The following is an 18002-nucleotide window of genomic DNA, read 5'->3' on the forward strand; positions in this document are numbered from 1 at the left end:
TTTTACCACCACTTTCTTATGGCAGTACATCCAAAAACCTATCACCCTGGATATATTCAGGTGACTATTTTAAAAACTTTCAATTATATATCATATTCTAGTGTGTAGAACCTCGGTATTTATGTTATTTTTCATTCCTCTATGAATTATGTACTATTATTATTTTTTGCTATTTTAAAATATTATTAGCCACCATCCAGGGGTGGTAACTTTCAAAGTGGCAGGCGAGTGCACATTGATGTGTGTGCGTTGGCATGCACCCAGAAACGTGGCCATTTTATAACTTGTGTTCCCAAATTACCATGTAAACCATGGTATTCTAAAATGGGCGAGCATCCACACCATGACCAGTTTCAACATTTCATCCACCAGTTCACCCAGTGTTGAGCTAGGTCCTCCAAAGCCCCCTGGTTTAATAGCCTGCACTACCCAGAGTTACCCCAGATCCTTTTAACCCCTCCAAAATGTCTGGGTTTTGTTTTTTGTTTTTTTTTTTGGGGGGGGGGGGAGTTACAGTTACACCTCCTCCATAGCAGAAGTAAAGTTGCATGGCAGAGGATCTAGGTGGGCATTGGGGTGCATAAGTATTTATGCAAATCTCCTGGCCACGTCCCGATATGCCCTACTCAGAACATGCCCAGACCTCAGCCCTTGTTTAAATTGAGTGAGATATGCGTGCAGCAGGAGATGTGCGTGCATCCGGGCAGCTTTTAAAATTCGGTCGGCATGCGCAAGCCCGACTTGTGCGCATATCCCCTCATTGATGCGCGTGCCAGGCTTTTATCTACCTCTAAAAGTGTAATATTTATCTGACATGTTCAAACCATGTACATGGCATATATGCCACTGAAGCTAACAGATAAACTAAGGAAGTGGGGTTTTTTTTTGTTTGTTTGTTTCTATACTATCAAGAGCCCACTTTGATTTCTATATTAGCTTCTTGATTCATAATCTCTCTACGCTTCATTCAGTACCTTTTCTATTACATTAGAATCTGCAACTCTTGTGGTAGGTAATTAGAAAATACCATAATTGCAAGAATTATTATATAATCCCTGTCATGTTAGCATCAGAAAATGGATTTAAACTAATTTTATTTGAAGACAACAAAGCATTCGATAGCAAGAGTTAAAATATTAATTGTAACATTTCTATTTAGTAAGACTTAAGCTTTATGAAACTATTTGAAACTGAAAATTAGAAGGAAAAAAGAACCACAATCCCCAAGCGAGTTAATCTATACCAGCTTTGGCTAGAATTCTTTAATTTTCTGAAGGCTGCAGTAGCTATCTATCAACCTACTGTGTAATACATTATAACACACACAAGTAGGAAGATGTAAAGTCAATGCATTTTCATTTTTCATTTCCAAGCTTTCACCAAATATAAAAATGTATGAAGTTTTCCCATTTATTTTCAAAATTAAACTAGCAGACTGACAAAAACTGTCAAGCAATTTTGTCAAACCTCACATTTGATATTTGCAATAAAAGTTATTTACCAACTTTGGTAAATAAAACTAATCATATCCTATCTAAAATTTACAGGTCAAAGGCCTTATCTTGGAAAATTCATATAAAACCCCTATATAGAGGCAATTTTAAGATTGTCTGAATAAGAGAATCTGCAGGTACTTTTTACATGTGGATTCCACATTAATTTGCATAATGTGAGAATGAGAATACACATATACTTTCACTTTGAAAATTATCCCAGAAAAAGAACCTGGACATAATTTTTGCTGATACGTTTCATAACAAAATCTATGCATATAAGTTTGATAATTCAAAAAAAATATGCACATAGTTCTAAGCCCTAGGGGTGTGCATTTGTTTGCAACGTATTGGCAATCCGCAATGTATATGCCATATTTGTTGTATTCGTGGGGGTCACGAAACGTTTGGTGAACCCCCACGAATAAAACATATCACTAATGAATAAACTTCCACCCTCCTGACCCCCCCAAGACTTGCAAAAAGTCCTTGGTGGTCCAGCGGGGGTCCTGGAGCGATCTCCTGCACTTGGGCCGTTGGCTGCTGGTATTCAAAATGGCGCCGATAGCCTTTGCCCTTACTATGTCACAGGGGCTACCAGTGCCATTGGTCGGCCCCTGTCACAGGGTAGGAGCAATGGACGGTCGGCGCCATCTTGTGCTCCTTCTGCATGAAAAGAAGGCCTATGTAATATATCATTTTCTCTATCAGGAGAACAGAAAGAACAAACCATGAACAACTTCTTTGATATAGCTTTCTTTCTGTTCAGGGTGTTACATTCATTTTTCATGTTACTAAAATAATAATGGACTGAGGTCCAGACCCAGCACCAGAGTCTGTCAGATGCTGGGCTATCACTGATACCCAGGCCTATACCTGGGCCTGACACTGCCCTGGAGGAAGGCACTGCAGTAACATCACTGTGACACATTATCTGGGCAGAGGACATCATTTTTAGCTCCCAGGATTCCTATGCCTATGCCTGGGCCCCGGCATAGGAACTGGGTCTCAGCAAAGAGACTCAGTCTTGGCCAAATACCGGGGTTAGACTTGGGCCTAAGCCTGGACTTCGGCACCCAGTAACCAGCCTCAGGCTTATGTTCAGTCCCAGTTACTAACTGTCTCACCAGTCACCCCACACCTACCAGGGGAATTAAAAGTATTAATATCCCAAAATGCCAGGGCCCCATTCTTAAAATACAAAGGGATTGGTGAATTTTAAATATGCATTTGTATTGCATGCTTTTGCTGACTAGAACTTGATGCTATTATTATATCACTTGTTTGTTTATACTTGTTACCAGGTGCTTAGCATACCTCATAAATACCACCTTGCAACCTTGGAAACCTAAACAAGTAACTAAGGAGACAGCTAATGGGAATGCAGAACCATACTTCTAGCTAACAAACTGCTCTCCCAATTGACACTTTTTAACATATCTGTAACATTTTCAGTTAGTGTGCATTAACTATAGTTAGTGCTCGATAACGTCCAGTAAATGTGCATTAAGTCCCATTAGTGCACAGTTTTTAATTTGAAAATCCAATACTGTTCTCTTCGATTCAAAATTATGCTCAAATCATCCCATGTAGATTTCACAGTGACCTGTTCGATAATTGTCCATTTTAAATCATCAAAACTATAACCATGCTCAGCACAATGATTAACCAGTGGCGCAGACAGTACTCCATTATTGATACGCGATCTGTGCTCCATCAACCGGGTTTTGATGACCCTCCTTGTGCGTCCCACGTATACCATTGAACATTTACAAACAGTAGCATAGATAACATGGTTAATCATTGTGCTGAGCATGGTTATAGTTTTGATGATTTAAAATGGACAATTATCGAACAGGTCACTGTGAAATCTACATGGGATGATTTGAGCATAATTTTGAATCGAAGAGAACAGTATTGGATTTTCAAATTAAAAACTGAGGCACCTACAGGATTGAACAATTTGATTGACTGGTCATCTCTCCTATGAGTGGGTTTCAGGAAGGAGGAGTTCTTTTGACATTCAGCCATGTTTACAATCATGTGATGGTTGTCCCTTTAAATCAGGGACGCCGACAAGGAAGGGCAGGTTCGCCATTTTTTTTGAAGATGGAAATGGAGTGAGCAGCGTCTAGGCGAGCTCGTCATGGACTTGAAAAAGTTACATTATTAGACTACTATGGACATAATTTGAGTGGCTTCTCCTGAAGAAGATTTGTCAAAACTGGGCCTCGTTGGGGCAAGTGCCACTGAAAGATCCGTTTTAAGGACTCTGAGTGCAATATAAACGCAAGTTAAGTAACGTTCTGCTTTTCAAATGATTGGCGACCTGAATTCCTTGTTGCACACACTGTGTTCCATATATGTTTTTCCTAACCATTTCTAATAATTTATTAAGATTTATTGAGTCAACAATAAATATACAGAATATGAAATTAGGTTAGGTGAAACTAATTTTAAATACACAAAAAAAACATTTTTTCTAAATAAATTGATAAAAAAATTGATCGAAAGATTTAAGTGGTGGAAGGTGGTGCTCATGATTATACCATAAAAACTGAGCTAGACACCAAGGCTTGGTGTTCTTGAAATTATATGAAGCATCACTTGACACTTGTTAAATGTTGTTCACACATTTAAAATAATTGTTTTTAAAATTAAGGGACACGTAGGTGTGATTAAAAAATTCAAAATAACACTTAAAAACATTTATTAACATAAGATAATTAAAATTATATTTGTGCGGGTTGTTTGAGTGATTTGGTATATGGGTTACCCCCACTTTTGTGGATAGATAGTGTTAGATTGTATATTCTAACAATAGCATTTCATAAATCACCCTATTTAATTTAGTTCTATACCAACTCTGCTCACTCCTACAAAATGTTTTCCACTTTTCTTGTAGCGCCAAAGCATACCAAGGAACTTTCTTTTAGCACTGACCATAACAATACTCCCTGGAGTATCCTTATTACACAACTGCCTCAGGTATCCGAACCATAAAGTGGTTAGGTCTTCCACATTGCCATTTTCCTCATCCATTTTAACCTCCCCCCTCCCCCAGCCCATTTTTCTTTAAATAGACTCTGATTAACCTTAAGACTTACCTTTTTTACCCTTACTGTTGCAGTCTGGGAAGCTGCGGACCAGGAGTGAACCCTTGGGCCGAACTACCCCAATGATAGGGCAGGTCGGGAGGCGGAGCCACAGGCAGAGGTCTTCACCCGGGAACCAGGAACCCCCCAGGAGGAGCCCGTAGGGTCCTAGAACCTTGGGACTTAGGAGAACAGTGAGAGTCTCTATAGTAGAAGAAGGCCTGGGCAGAGAGTATGATAAGGTAGTCCAATAAGAATGCTGTAGTCTGTGGGCTGGTTGGGGCCGGCGTATGCTGGAGCAGATAGTGAGCAGATACAGAGTCTTATAGCGTGCTGTGGACTGGAGCAAGCTATGAGCAGGAACGGAGTCTGTAACGTGCGAAGAGCTGAAGCAAGCTGTGAGCAGGAACGGAGTCTGTAGCGTGCTGAGAACTGGAACAGACTGTGAGCAGGATCGGAGTCTGTAGCGTGCTGAGAACTGGAACAGACTGTGAGTAGGAACGGAGTCTGTAGCGTGCCGTGAGATGAAGCAACCTGCGAGCAGGAACGGAGTCTGTAGCGTGCTGAGAACTGGAACAGACTGTGAGTAGGAACAGAGACGAACCCAGGTCAGGCTGGCAGCAGGCAGGAGCGGAATCAGGCACGGGCAATGGTCGGTGGCTGGCGGCAAGCAGAAGCGGAATCAGGAACAGGCTGAGGTCGATGGCAGGCGGCAGGCAGAAGCAGAGTCAGGAACAGGCTGAGGTCAATGGCAGGCGGCAGGCAGAAGCAGAGTCAGGAACAGGCTGAGGTCAAAGCAGGAACGTGGAACAGTGAAGTGCAACTCAGAACTACTAACCAGTAGCGACCCTCATTGCAAGGCAATGAGACGGTAACCGAACGCTGGTTAAATCAGGCTTGGGGCGTGGCATCGTTAGCCCGGGCGGGGCCAGACTTCCGGCGGCTGTGCGTCCATAGTGCACGTCGTGGCAGGGAGACGAGCTGGTAATGGTGGACGCCCTGGAGGACCGACAGAGCCGCGGGAGCGGCGTTTCCACTGCTGTAGGTAAGCGCAGTGCAGAGCGGATAGAGGGGAAGCGGTGGAGACCGCAACACTTACCGTCTGTATAACTGCAGATGGTAATATTGATCAAACCATAATATTGAAAATGTTATTAAATGTGTAAAAAATGGTTGAGCTAAAAAATAATCATGGCAAAAAAAATTGAGTCCAATGTATGTCTCCTCTCCCTCATCCCCAAATGTGTGAGACCAATCAATCACCAGCTGGGACACCCCAGCCATAATCATCAACTCTAAAAATTGTTGAGCAGCCATAGATTTAACATTTTTTTTTCTGTGCATTCAAATCAATTAAAAAAGTATTTGGGGTTGCTAGTAACAAATTCACCAAACTATCAAACAATTGCAACCTTTGAGCTGCTTTCAACGCCTGATGAAACATAAATCAAACAAAATTGCAGATAATACATTTTAGACATCAGTACATAAAGTCCAGCACAAAGTGTAACTGGGATTCTTGTTATGTCGGAACCAGATCTATAATAAAAAATTAACCTCGCTCTCCCACTTACTTTCCTGAGCTTGTCCCTGAAAGAATTAACTAGGAGGAGTCATTAAATTTAATAAAACCATGTCTTCTTCAATATTCCTGACTCAGTACAAAACATAAAATGTAAGGCATTACCTGTTTCAAATCTGCAACCTCCACTCCCTTCTTCCTAACTGATGGGCATTAATACATCCAAACATCCAAAAAGTGGAATATAACATAAATAAATAATAATAAATAAATAAGAACATAAGAACATGCCATACTGGGTCAGACCAAGGGTCCATCAAGCCCAGCATCCTGTTTCCAACTGTGGCCAATCCAAGCCATAAGAACCTGGCAAGTACCCAAAAACTAAGTCCATTCCATGCTACTGTTGCTAGTAATAGCATTAGCTATTTTCTAAGTCAACTTAATTAATAGCAGGTAATGGACTTCTCCTCTAAGAACGTATCCAATCCTTTTTTAAACACAGCTATACTATCTGCACTAACCACATCCTCTGGCAACAAATTCCAGAGTTTAATTGTGCGTTGAGTAAAAAAGAACTTTCTCCGATTAGTTTTAAATGTGCCACATGCTAACTTCATAAAGTGCCCTCTAGTCTTTCTATTATCCGAAAGAGTAAATAACTGATTCACATCTACCCGTTCTAGACCTCTCATGATTTTAAACACCTCTATCATATCCCCCCTCAGCCGTCTCTTCTCCAAGCTGAAAAGTCCTAACCTCTTTAGTCTTTCCTCATAGGGGAGCTGTTCCATTCCCCTTATCATTTGGTAGCCCTTCTCTGTAGGGATGTGAATCGTTTTAGGACGATTAAAATTATCGTCCGATAATTTTAATATCGTCTTAAACCGTTATGGAACACAATACAATACAGATTCTAACGATTTATCGTTATAAATCGTTAGAATCGTGAGCCGGCACATTAAAACCCCCTAAAACCCACCCCGACCCTTTAAATTAAATCCCCCACCCTCCCGAACCCCCCCCCCCAAATAACTTAAATAACCTGCGGGTCCAGCGGCGGTCCGGAACGGCAGCGGTCCGGAACGGGCTCCTGCTCCTGCATCTTGTCGTCTTCAGCCGGCGCCATTTTCCAAAATGGCGCCGAAAATGGCGGCGGCCATAGACGAAAAAGATTGGACGGCAGGAGGTCCTTCCGGACCCCCGCTGGACTTTTGGCAAGTCTCGTGGGGGTCAGGAGGCCCCCCACAAGCTGGCCAAAAGTTCCTGGAGGTCCAGCGGGGGTCAGGGAGCGATTTCCCGCCGCGAATCGTTTTCGTACGGAAAATGGCGCCGGCAGGAGATCGACTGCAGGAGGTCGTTCAGCGAGGCGCCGGAACCCTCGCTGAACGACCTCCTGCAGTCGATCTCCTGCCGGCGCCATTTTCCGTACGAAAACGATTCGCGGCGGGAAATCGCTCCCTGACCCCCGCTGGACCTCCAGGAACTTTTGGCCAGCTTGTGGGGGGCCTCCTGACCCCCACGAGACTTGCCAAAAGTCCAGCGGGGGTCCGGAAGGACCTCCTGCCGTCCAATCTTTTTCGTCTATGGCCGCCGCCATTTTCGGCTCCATTTTGGAAAATGGCGCCGGCTGAAGACGACAAGATGCAGGAGCAGGAGCCCGTTCCGGACCGCTGCCGTTCCGGACCGCCGCTGGACCCGCAGGTTATTTAAGTTATTTGGGGGGGGTTCGGGAGGGTGGGGGATTTAATTTAAAGGGTCGGGGGTGGGTTTTAGGGGGTTTTAGTGTGCCGGTTTTTCGATTTTTCGATTTTTAACGATTTTTAACGATTTTTCACGATATTTTACCCCCCCAAACGGCAACAATACGATTCCCTCCCCCTCCCAGCCGAAATCGATCGTTAAGACGATCGAGGACACGATTCACATCCCTACTTCTCTGTACCTTCTCCATCGCAATTATATCTTTTTTGAGATGCGGCGACCAGAATTGTACATCACCTGGTGTAGGCAGGACCCAAATAAGGTCAGCAGCAGGTCAGGAAATCAGCAGATGAGAATTGCAGGACAGAAAGAACACATAGCAGGGATGAAATCCAAAACCCAGAGATATTTCTCCCTTTAAAGTGCAGAGTGGATAGGTAATGAGTTCTTTTAGCCTACAGGCCTCCCCTCATATACAGATGAATGGAGACATTGACTGACATCACCTGCAGGGGTGGGACCCACATCGAGCAGTGACAGGTAAGGAAATCACCAGAATTAGGTTGGCAGATAGCCCAAACATGCATCGTTGTCCTGGTATTTACCTCTATGAATGAAAAACCTGGACCATTTCTCCCTGTCTCTGAAGACGCTGAACTGTCTGGTAACACTGGGCAACAATGAAAGTGTTACTGACCTAAAAAGGTCCTACTCTGTAGTATCTTGATGTGCTGAACACGAATATGACCATGAAAAGTTTTTATTGGCTCTCGTTTTGAAGATATTTAATATAGTTCACTTTCTATGTTTAGTCATGTAAATTTATCCAGTAAGCCTAGAATGATGTAATATTGCATCATATTGCATAATACCATCATGCACACATCAGCCAGAGTTTATTACATCATTTTCTGATGCAATGCAGTTCTACTACCATGCTGCTGCTGAGTAAGCTGACGTCAGCAGTGTACTATATGAAGCCCAGTCAGAAAGGGTGAGCATTTGAAATATTCATGCTGGCTGACTACTGCTGGACACTCCGGAGAGATGCTCCCGAACAGGTGTACAAGAGACAAGCAAAGAAATCTAAGACGTAGTCTATGACTTCATTTTTCAAACGGTATTAACCGTAGGTCTCCTACTATTGGCATACAGTTCAAGATGTAATTATATTATTGCATGGAAATGTATAAGAATTGACTAATTTCATTTCCGTAACATGACTTTTGTGAAAATTTGTTGCCCAGTGTAATCCAGATAAAGAACACAATGACTTGGATGTAATCTATTAGTTTGTTAACTACTCATGCTTGATGGTGCCTGGGAATGTCTGGTTTCCAGAGTTGCATAATATGGGCAAGGTGTATAATGTGTGGATAGTCTTGACATGGCCAAATGAACAGCTTGTGTTTTGTGTAGTGAATTAGAAAACCCTTTGTCGTCAATGGTGGCTGTGTGCACTGCAAAATAATATGTAGCGTGTTAAATGCCTCTATCATGTAGGCCTGTCAATAGAGATTTTTTGCTCCCTTACATAACACCCTTTTTGATCTGCCTGGCATAATAGCCAAGCTTTTTCTGCCTTTTAAAATGTTGCTTAGAAAGAGTTCTCACAGCCCTGTTTTATAAGGACACCAATTATCTACTTATATATCTAGCTGATTGTACCATTGCTTTTTTTTTAATAAGTGGTTCAATTCAGTGAGTATCTTGCTATGCTTTCTTCCTATCAGCACCTGACCTTCAGTGTCCTTTCTTTGGAATGACATAGAAGGTCTGTGTTGGCCAAATTCTCATCTCCAGTTCCCCTTCCTTTCTGTACAGGTTTTGGAAATTGAAGCCAAAGGCCAGGACCCCAACTTCCTAGCACTGGCCTAGAAGCTATGCTCTGCAGACTCTGTCTGACTGACGTTGCCAATGTGAATATCTTGCACATGTGACTTCTGCATTGTCAGCTACAAGGGATCAGTAAAAAAGAGCACAAGAAGGAACAGGGTAAGGTAGAGGAGCAGTTAGTGAGTAGTGTAAGAAAGTAATAGCTTTCTGATGCTGTGTTTTTCAGTGTCCGTAGGTTGGATGTTAACTTCTTCTATGGATTTGGAAGGCTCCACAACTATCAGCATCTTTTTATCTTCCACCACATGTTTTTTAATCAAAGTCAAATGGTACAGCATACCTTAAAACCATACAACTGTAGAGTTTTCAAATAAAGGGATCTCTTTGTAAGAAATGTGATTCATCAAATAAATTTAACTAACTAAATTCTGCAGTATTTAAAATAGAATCCTTATTGACTATCTTGACTAGGTTGATGTCTCTGTACCTGATTGTTCTTCAAAAATTAATTCCCTATCTTTCAAAGTAGAGTCTGTGGCCCAGGATCTTGAGCTATTCTTACAGGACCGGTCAGGTAGGATTGACACACTTTAAAAAGAAGTGAAAGGGATAAAATCTTTGAATGTTGTGGCAATCCAAGATGAGGATGCATTGCATCGCAAAATGGAATTTTTGGAAAATCGAGTGAGGCATTTAAATTTCCATTTGCTGAACTTACCTAGAAATTTCTGGGGATGCACCTCATGAGATCTTTAAAAAGTATTTTACTGAAACCTTGCATATGTCACTGATATAGTTCCACCAGTCAACAAAATCTATGTCCTTCTGACTGGGAAATGCAAGAAAGCTCAAGGTTTCTTGAGGGAAAAGAATTGGCCCAAACATCTATGGACATTTTAGAGCTGACTGCTTATTTAGAGAAGTTTAGTTTGGAAGAACAAGAGAGAGTTACACTTTTGGTATCTTTGGTTTTTGAACAAGATTTAAGCACTATTTTGTGGTTATATTTTTGCAATGTTAATGATTTATTTTAGGGGTAGAGAGTCTGAATTTATCCAGACTTGGTGAAAGCCACAAGAGAGGAGGAAAGTGTTTCTGGAAATGCACAAGGAGATATGTGGTTTTTGTCTTACAATGCTTGGTGAAATACAATACTAACAACTATGTTTTCTTTGTCCCCGATCAATTAAGTTTCTTTTAGGATGCCAAAAAGTTGCCCATTTATACTCCAGTGATAGTTAAGATAGATGTCTGTGGTGTATTTTGGCTCAGGAATGTCTGCACTTATTGTCTATTTCCTGTAGAGACTATGAGGTCTCCCCCAGATAGCCCTACTCCCCAGCCTGTTTTGTCATCAGCATCAGAGGCTATGCCATTCAATACTGCATCTCCCCCAGAGGCTTGGAGGAATAGACAGTCTGTTAAGCATAAAGGTGGGGGGGGGGGGGGGGGGGTTACATCATGTGACTGGGAGGCGGTGTAGTTTGTTTTGCTTTTGAGAAGAAAAGACATGTACTCGGTGTGATCTCCAAAGCTAGGCCCCAGCTTAGCAAAGAAGAGAGAGGCACTGCCCTTCCAGTCTTGGTGATAGACTGGAGGGAAGAGGGATAAGAGAGTGTATTTTTTCTATTTTTGGATCAGAAAATTAGGATTTTTGCTGTTTTTGACCTACACCTTCTGGGAGACTGAATCTCCCTCTCGCAGGTGTGCAGGAAGGAACTGTATACCTCTTCGACCATCAAGAGGAGGTTGCAGAGATCTGTAGGAAAGATACAGTATTTTTGGCTTGATTAAGTTTTTTCCATCTTCTGGGAAGGAAGTATTTTTGCTATCCCCTTTCATGCCCAGATCTGGACTGTAATAGCTGTTCCAGAACCAGACCTTCCCCCAGGGGGGGGGGGGTCAAGAATTATTCTTTTGAAGAGGAGAATGGAGAAGAAGAATATCAGAAGATCCCCAACCGTAGTTTCCACCCTGGGACACGGGACACAGGCAGGTGAAGATTGGGAGTGCCCATCTGGAGATCAGGTACTTTGGGGAAGGAGACATCCACCCTTTGGACAGATATTCATTCCACATCATGGCTGGATTACAAGTTTCAGTATAAAGAGACACCTCCACAGAGGGATACATCAGTTAAACCTATACCACACCAAAGACAAGGAATCTGGATGTATTTGGACATTTTATTTACTCATTTTATTGATTTTCCTCCAACCAATATCAGTAAATATTATGTTGAACACTGATCCAGCAAGTCCTGCATGTTTTGTCCAGGGCCCTGCTTGAATAGCAAGAGTAAAACACACACACCAGAAGGATTACAATGCCTGGGCCTAGAAGGTTATCCTTCCCCCCATAGAGCTGAATCCCCTCCTGAGAAACAAGATTTGGGTTGGGGAGAAGATTGAGCAGCTAGCCCACACAAAGAAATTCTTTTATGGACCCTTAGGATATACGCCATCTGTGGAAAAATAGTTACATTAATTTAATTGCTTACTTTAGAATTCTATGAATTCTAATCCTCTCCTTTTCTTGTGGGAACAAAGTTTCATGTGATTTTTTTTTGTTTGTTTATATATTTGAGATTTTGAATATGATTTATATATATATATATATATATATATATATATATATTCTGTATGTATGTAGATATAGATTATACAATATATTAAAATTGGCAATAAATATTGAAAAATGTGTTCCCTTTCAAAAGTAAACACCAGCAAAAACTGTGGAGGACAGCAAATGTTGAGAATATATCAAAACCCAATCATCTTAGTATAAACATAAATATCTTAAAGTGGCAATATGTTGTTCCTCTACTGAACATTTTTTGTGGATTTAAAGTTTTTTGTTATTCAACAAATTGCGTCCCTTCTGGGTGGTAATGTGTCCAAACAACTGTGGTGCCAGGAACAATTTTTTATGTATTCCTGACAGACAGTGTCACCATTAGGCCATTCAATAGAAAGCAGTTTGATAGTCAGTGCAATTTTTGCATTCATTTAGAGTTCATCATTGCTTAATGAGGTTTTTGAAGTTTAATTAGTATGATTAATGAGAGGGAAGGGTATATAATTAATTTCTGGGGCTCCATTTTGAGAACTTTGTGTGTATAGTGAGTACACATCAGGTATGTATGAACCGGCGTTTCAACTTAAATTTTTCTTGCCGGCTATTAAGAAAAACATATTTTGGAAAAACAGTTTGTAATATGCTTTGTTTACATGCAGTGGGGTAAATTATAAAAGAATTGTTCACATTAAAAGGTCCATATACGTGAGTATCTGGGCCGAGTGCGAGCTACTTGTATTTGAAAACAGCCCAATTATATGCATTTATGCGCATATGTGCACAACCCAACACGCAGAGAAAAGGTGTGGAATTAGGGCATGTCAGGGTCATTCCGGAATGGGGCTAACATTTACGTGTGTAAATCCAGAATTAAATCCCAAGCTCGCAGTGTGCATTGGGCTGATACTCGCACTTATGTAAGTCTGAAGAAAACTCATATTAGGCCTAAAATGACTGGGTGAGGGATCTGCATAAATTGTGGGGGCATGCAGGCAGAAGAACCAGAGGGTTTGGTTGACTCAGAGATAGACTAGGCAATCTGTGAACTAATTTGCTCAGCTGCGTTCATTAAAGCCGCCAAATTCCTAAGTAAAATATGCAATTAAAGTTTGCTTGTGTAACCACTTAAAATTAGGAGCACATATATACGCGCTAGGCATATTTTAAATAGTACATGCACACTTACACGGGTGATTTAAAATTCCTGTGTATCTAAACTCACACGTGCAAAGTTACCATCAGGGAATTTTATTATCCACTAATTCCTGTAACATGTTTTGTTAACATATAGTAAGTTGTGTTATCCGTTCATTCTTAAACAGTCTTTAAGTCTTTAAGATTTTAGGTGTGATGGTCTGAAGCTAGTTATATGCATTTAGATGTGGATGGGAAACCAGCAGATGTGGAGGTTCTCTAACATATGAACTCCAAGGGGCGGATTTTCAAAAGGTCACGCACGTATATTACGTGCGTAACTCCAAAAACCCGCTCCTGCGCGCGCCGAGCCTATTTTGCATAGGCCTGGCGATGCGCGCAAACCCTGGGACGTGTGTATGTCCCGGGGCTTGAAAAAATGGACGGGGCGTGGGTGGTCTGTGGCGGGGCAGGGGCGTGGCCAGAGGCCTCCGAAGGCCTGCTAGGCTGAGGGATCGCACGCCGGCACTTGGCCGGCACGCGCAACCTACGCCTGCCCGGAGGCAGGAGCAACTTAAATAATAAAGGTAGGGGGGATTTAGGTAGGGCTGGGGGGCGGGTTAGATAGGGGAAGGGAGGGAAAGGTGTGAGGGGGTGAAAGGAAAGTTCCCTCTGAGGCCGCTCCGATTTCAGAGCGGCCTTGGAGGGAACGGGGAAAGCCACTGGGGCTCCCCTAGGGCTCGGTGTGCACAAGTGTGCACCCCCTTGCATGCTCCAACCCCGGATTTTATAACATGCCCGTGGCTGCGTGCGCATGTTATAAAATCGGGCGTAATTTGTGCGCGCTGGATTGCGCACACAAATCTACGCCTGCGTGTAGGTTAGAAATTCTGGCCCCAAGTGAACGTATCAAATAAACTGAAGTTTTTCAATAATAAGGATTTGCATTCGTTTAAAATGAAACTGCAAAACACGATGAATAAGGCTAATTTGTTTCATTCGGGGGGGGGGGGGGGGGGGTGTCCCGGAATGAATCGGGGGCCCCCAAATGAAACAAATCTTATTAGTTTGGTTTTTTTTAAATGAATGATTTGGACCTAGGTCTAGGCCCAAAGCCAGGCCTTGCCTAGGACTTAGGCCGAGGCCTAAAGTAGGGTCTGCGGCCTATGCCCGAGCACTGGTCTTTGGTCTAGCCATAAGCCAGGGCCTCAGCTAGGGCATAGACTGAGGCCCAAAGCAGGAGCTGTGGCCTAAGCCCAAGCACAATGCTGGGGCCTTGGCAGAAGCATGGGCCAATGCTGGGGCATTGGCTGAAAACCCGAAAAATTACCTTATCTGTCAGATATCTGACATATGCCAGGTCCTGATGCTGGGGCCTAGGCAAAGACCCAGGCCTGATGCCGAAACCCAACCCGAAGATGGGGTCCTGATGTTGGGGCTTAGGCCTAGGCCTGGACTTTGATCTAGGCCCAATGCTGTGACCCAGCCTGCCTTGGTCCAGGGTTGGGCCCAGACCTCTTAGCCTCTTCTTAGTCTTCTTCGTTCTTCGGCACTTGCAAGCCAAATAACGATTTCTGTGGGAGTCGCACCAGAGTTGAGTAGACCGTTGTCGTGCCTACCTACTGTTGTCTTGGCCTATGCAAGGCCAAGGCTTCGGCCTGGGCATAGGTCAAAGCCAGTAGATCTCGACAGGGCTAGATCTGTGGGGCTGGAGGGTATCCAAGCTCTGGCATTTCTTCAGGTGGGTGGGCAGAAGGCCCTGGAAGGCTTCATTTTCATTTTTTGTCCTTTTTTTTTAATTGTTTCCTTTTATTTTTCACTAATGAAAACAAATCAAATGATTCACAAACCGAAATTTGTGGAAAAAAAAAAACCTCCTGAAAATGAACCGAAAACAAAAATGAATTTTTCTCTCCTGCACATCCCTATTCAATAATAACCTCCTTTGGAAGCTATTTGCAAGAAATGAAGGCTTTCAGTTGGGGTAGTATACAGTTCTGTTTGAGTTTTGAAGAGTCAATAATTGTGCAGATCACTAAAGGTCAATTTTAAAAGCCTTACGTGCACCAAAGCAAGGAGATACACGCATGTGTCAGGCCGGCGCATTCTGTGCGGCTTTTAAAATGCAGGTGAGTGCGCGCTTATCTCCCAGTACGTGCACAAATCAAAACGTTTAAAAAAGGAGAGGGGTGTGGGCATGATCTGGGCAAAGAATAGATTGGACATGGGCATTCTGGGAAGTTACCTTGAAATGTGTGTGTAAGTATTTACGCACACAAGTGTGTGCCGGATCCCCTACCATATAACTTTACTTCTGCTATGGATAGCATGGAAGTATTAAAATAAAACAAACTAGGTGAGTCAGCAGGGTTTTAAGGGCCGGAGTTAACAGGGTAAAAGTAAGGCTAAATAACGGAGGGGGTGAGAAACTTCAATCCGTTAATTGGGCAAACTGGGAATGAACTGGGGAAAAGGGCCATTGCATCGGCGTGCATTCTTTTAAAATTCCCGCACTTATGCGGTAGAGCGCGCGTCCATATAAAATTGTGTGCACATACACACGTGTATGGCCAATTTTAAAAGTTCACAGCACAAATGCAGGAGCAGGAAACTGCACTTCAAGTATTCAGTAACAACAACAGGGGAAATGCAGTTAATTCAATAAGTCCCCACAGCTTCAGAGTTGTTTCATGAAATATGCACTTTTTATTTCATTAGCGGCAACTCCATTGCTTAGAGAGGCACAGTTTTAAGCAGGGTCCCCCGACACTGACCCGTGTTTCGCCAAACGCGGCTGCATCGGGAGGGAGTCCCCGTTTACTATTTTGTTAATTTCTCTTCGTGTTATAGCTGATGAACCCCGTTTTAAAGTCCCTCCCGATGCAGCCGCGTTTGGCGAAACACAGGTCAGTGTCGGGGGACCCTGCTTAAAACTGTGCCTTTCTGACAGGTCTATCCAGTAACGAGCGGTAGGAAGAGCTGTGTTAGTGCCCGGCGCACCCACGATTGCCGCACGCACAGTGGAGTTTCCGCTAATGAAATAAAAAGTGCATATTTCATGAAACAACTCTGAAGCTGTGGGGACTTAATGAATTAACTGCATTTCCCCAATTTTAAAAGTTACCATCCCTGTGTCTTGGATTCTGTTTAATTTATTATAGACTTTTGTGGAGCCAGTACTTGTTACACATTTTACTTGCTTATTTAAAGGATTTTTTGTGCCAATGATGATTAAAAAGTTCATGTAAAGTAGTATGGCATATACAAATAGTGAATCTGATTTCTGCTGGATGAAAGAGTGATTTATGAACTGGCTTTTTCATCCTTGAAGATGTTTTGATTTTTTGTTTGTTTCACTGTCAAGAAAATTGGATTTGGTGTGTGAAATATATACATAAAAAGAAAAAAAATATATATATATACAGGGGTAGATTTTCAAAGGGGTACGCTCGTACGATACGCACGTACCCCCCAAAAACCTACCCCAAACCCCCCCTGTGCGCGCCGAGCCTATTTTGCATAGGATCAGCGGTGCACGCAAGCCCCGGGACGCGCGCGCCGTAGGCGTAAATCTGCCAACAAAGGTAGGAGGGGGGGGGTTAGATAGGGCCGGGGGGGTGGGTTAGGTAGGGGAAGGGAGGGGAAGGTGAGGGGAGGCGGAAGGAAAGTTCCCTCCGAGGCCGCTCCAATTTCAGGCAGCGCGCGCTGGGCTTGGCACACGCGCAGGTTGCACAAATGTGCACCCCCTTGTGCGCTCCGACCCCAGATTTTATAAGATACGCGCGGCTATGCGCGTATCTTATAAAATCCAGCGTACTTTTGTTCGCGCCTGGTGCACGAACAAAAGTACGCCCGTGCGTACATTTATAAAATCTACCCCATAGTGTTTTGAGTTATTTTATGTTTTTCTGTTTTGTACATATATATATATATATATATTTATGAAAGGGAAGGGGTGTACAGGAGAACCCCTCAGAACACCTTAAATTATCGGCTCCAGTTATGTAGCTTGGTCCAACTTAAGGAACACCTAGAAGGAAAATCCAAGACACAAGGTGATTCTCTGAGGAAAGGAGTAAAAGCTCAGGCACAGGAAGCAATAGGAGGGTACAGGAGAGGAGGAAAAAGGCAATACACTAAGACTGTCTATGTTTGACTGTTGTCAGTTTGATTTAAAAGCTGCTGAGGTAAACAGGTCTGTTTTCTCCTTTGTTCTGCTATGTAAAAAATAAACCATTTTTGTGAAGCAAAGGCCAGAGCCCAGACACCTTTTACCTCCGGCACCCTCCATAAGCCAAGGGCCACTCGCACAGTATCGCATATCATGGTAGGAGTGGGATTTCTGGTCTAAGCACCAGCACAGATCAGAGATCCATGCTAAAATGAAAAAAAAAAATTCGGGCCTGGGTGCAGTGGCACTGGAAGCCCTGAAAAAAAGTACAGCAGTCCTAGAGGATAACCAGCCCAGATAGTGAGGGACACAGAGTGAGACAGAGCTGAACAGACTGGGTGTTCTTTTTTTTTTTTTTATTATTATTTTTTTTTATTTATGCATATTAAAAAGGGTCAAAGAGAAGATCCCTGGGGCACTCCATACTGGAGATCGACTGGTTGCGATTCATTATCAAGAAATTTCACTTT

The 18002-nt window shown here is 42.8% G+C and overlaps 1 protein-coding gene across 5 annotated transcripts in view; it reads right to left on the reverse strand.

Annotated features, from left to right (window-relative positions):
- ZNF385D (zinc finger protein 385D) overlaps positions 1-18002 on the reverse strand; it is a 931570-nt gene that overhangs the window by 593006 nt on the left and 320562 nt on the right. The window lies entirely within an intron of this gene.

This window comes from Rhinatrema bivittatum, chromosome 2, assembly GCF_901001135.1.
Source record: "Rhinatrema bivittatum chromosome 2, aRhiBiv1.1, whole genome shotgun sequence".
In the NCBI taxonomy this organism is placed as follows: domain Eukaryota; kingdom Metazoa; phylum Chordata; class Amphibia; order Gymnophiona; family Rhinatrematidae; genus Rhinatrema; species Rhinatrema bivittatum.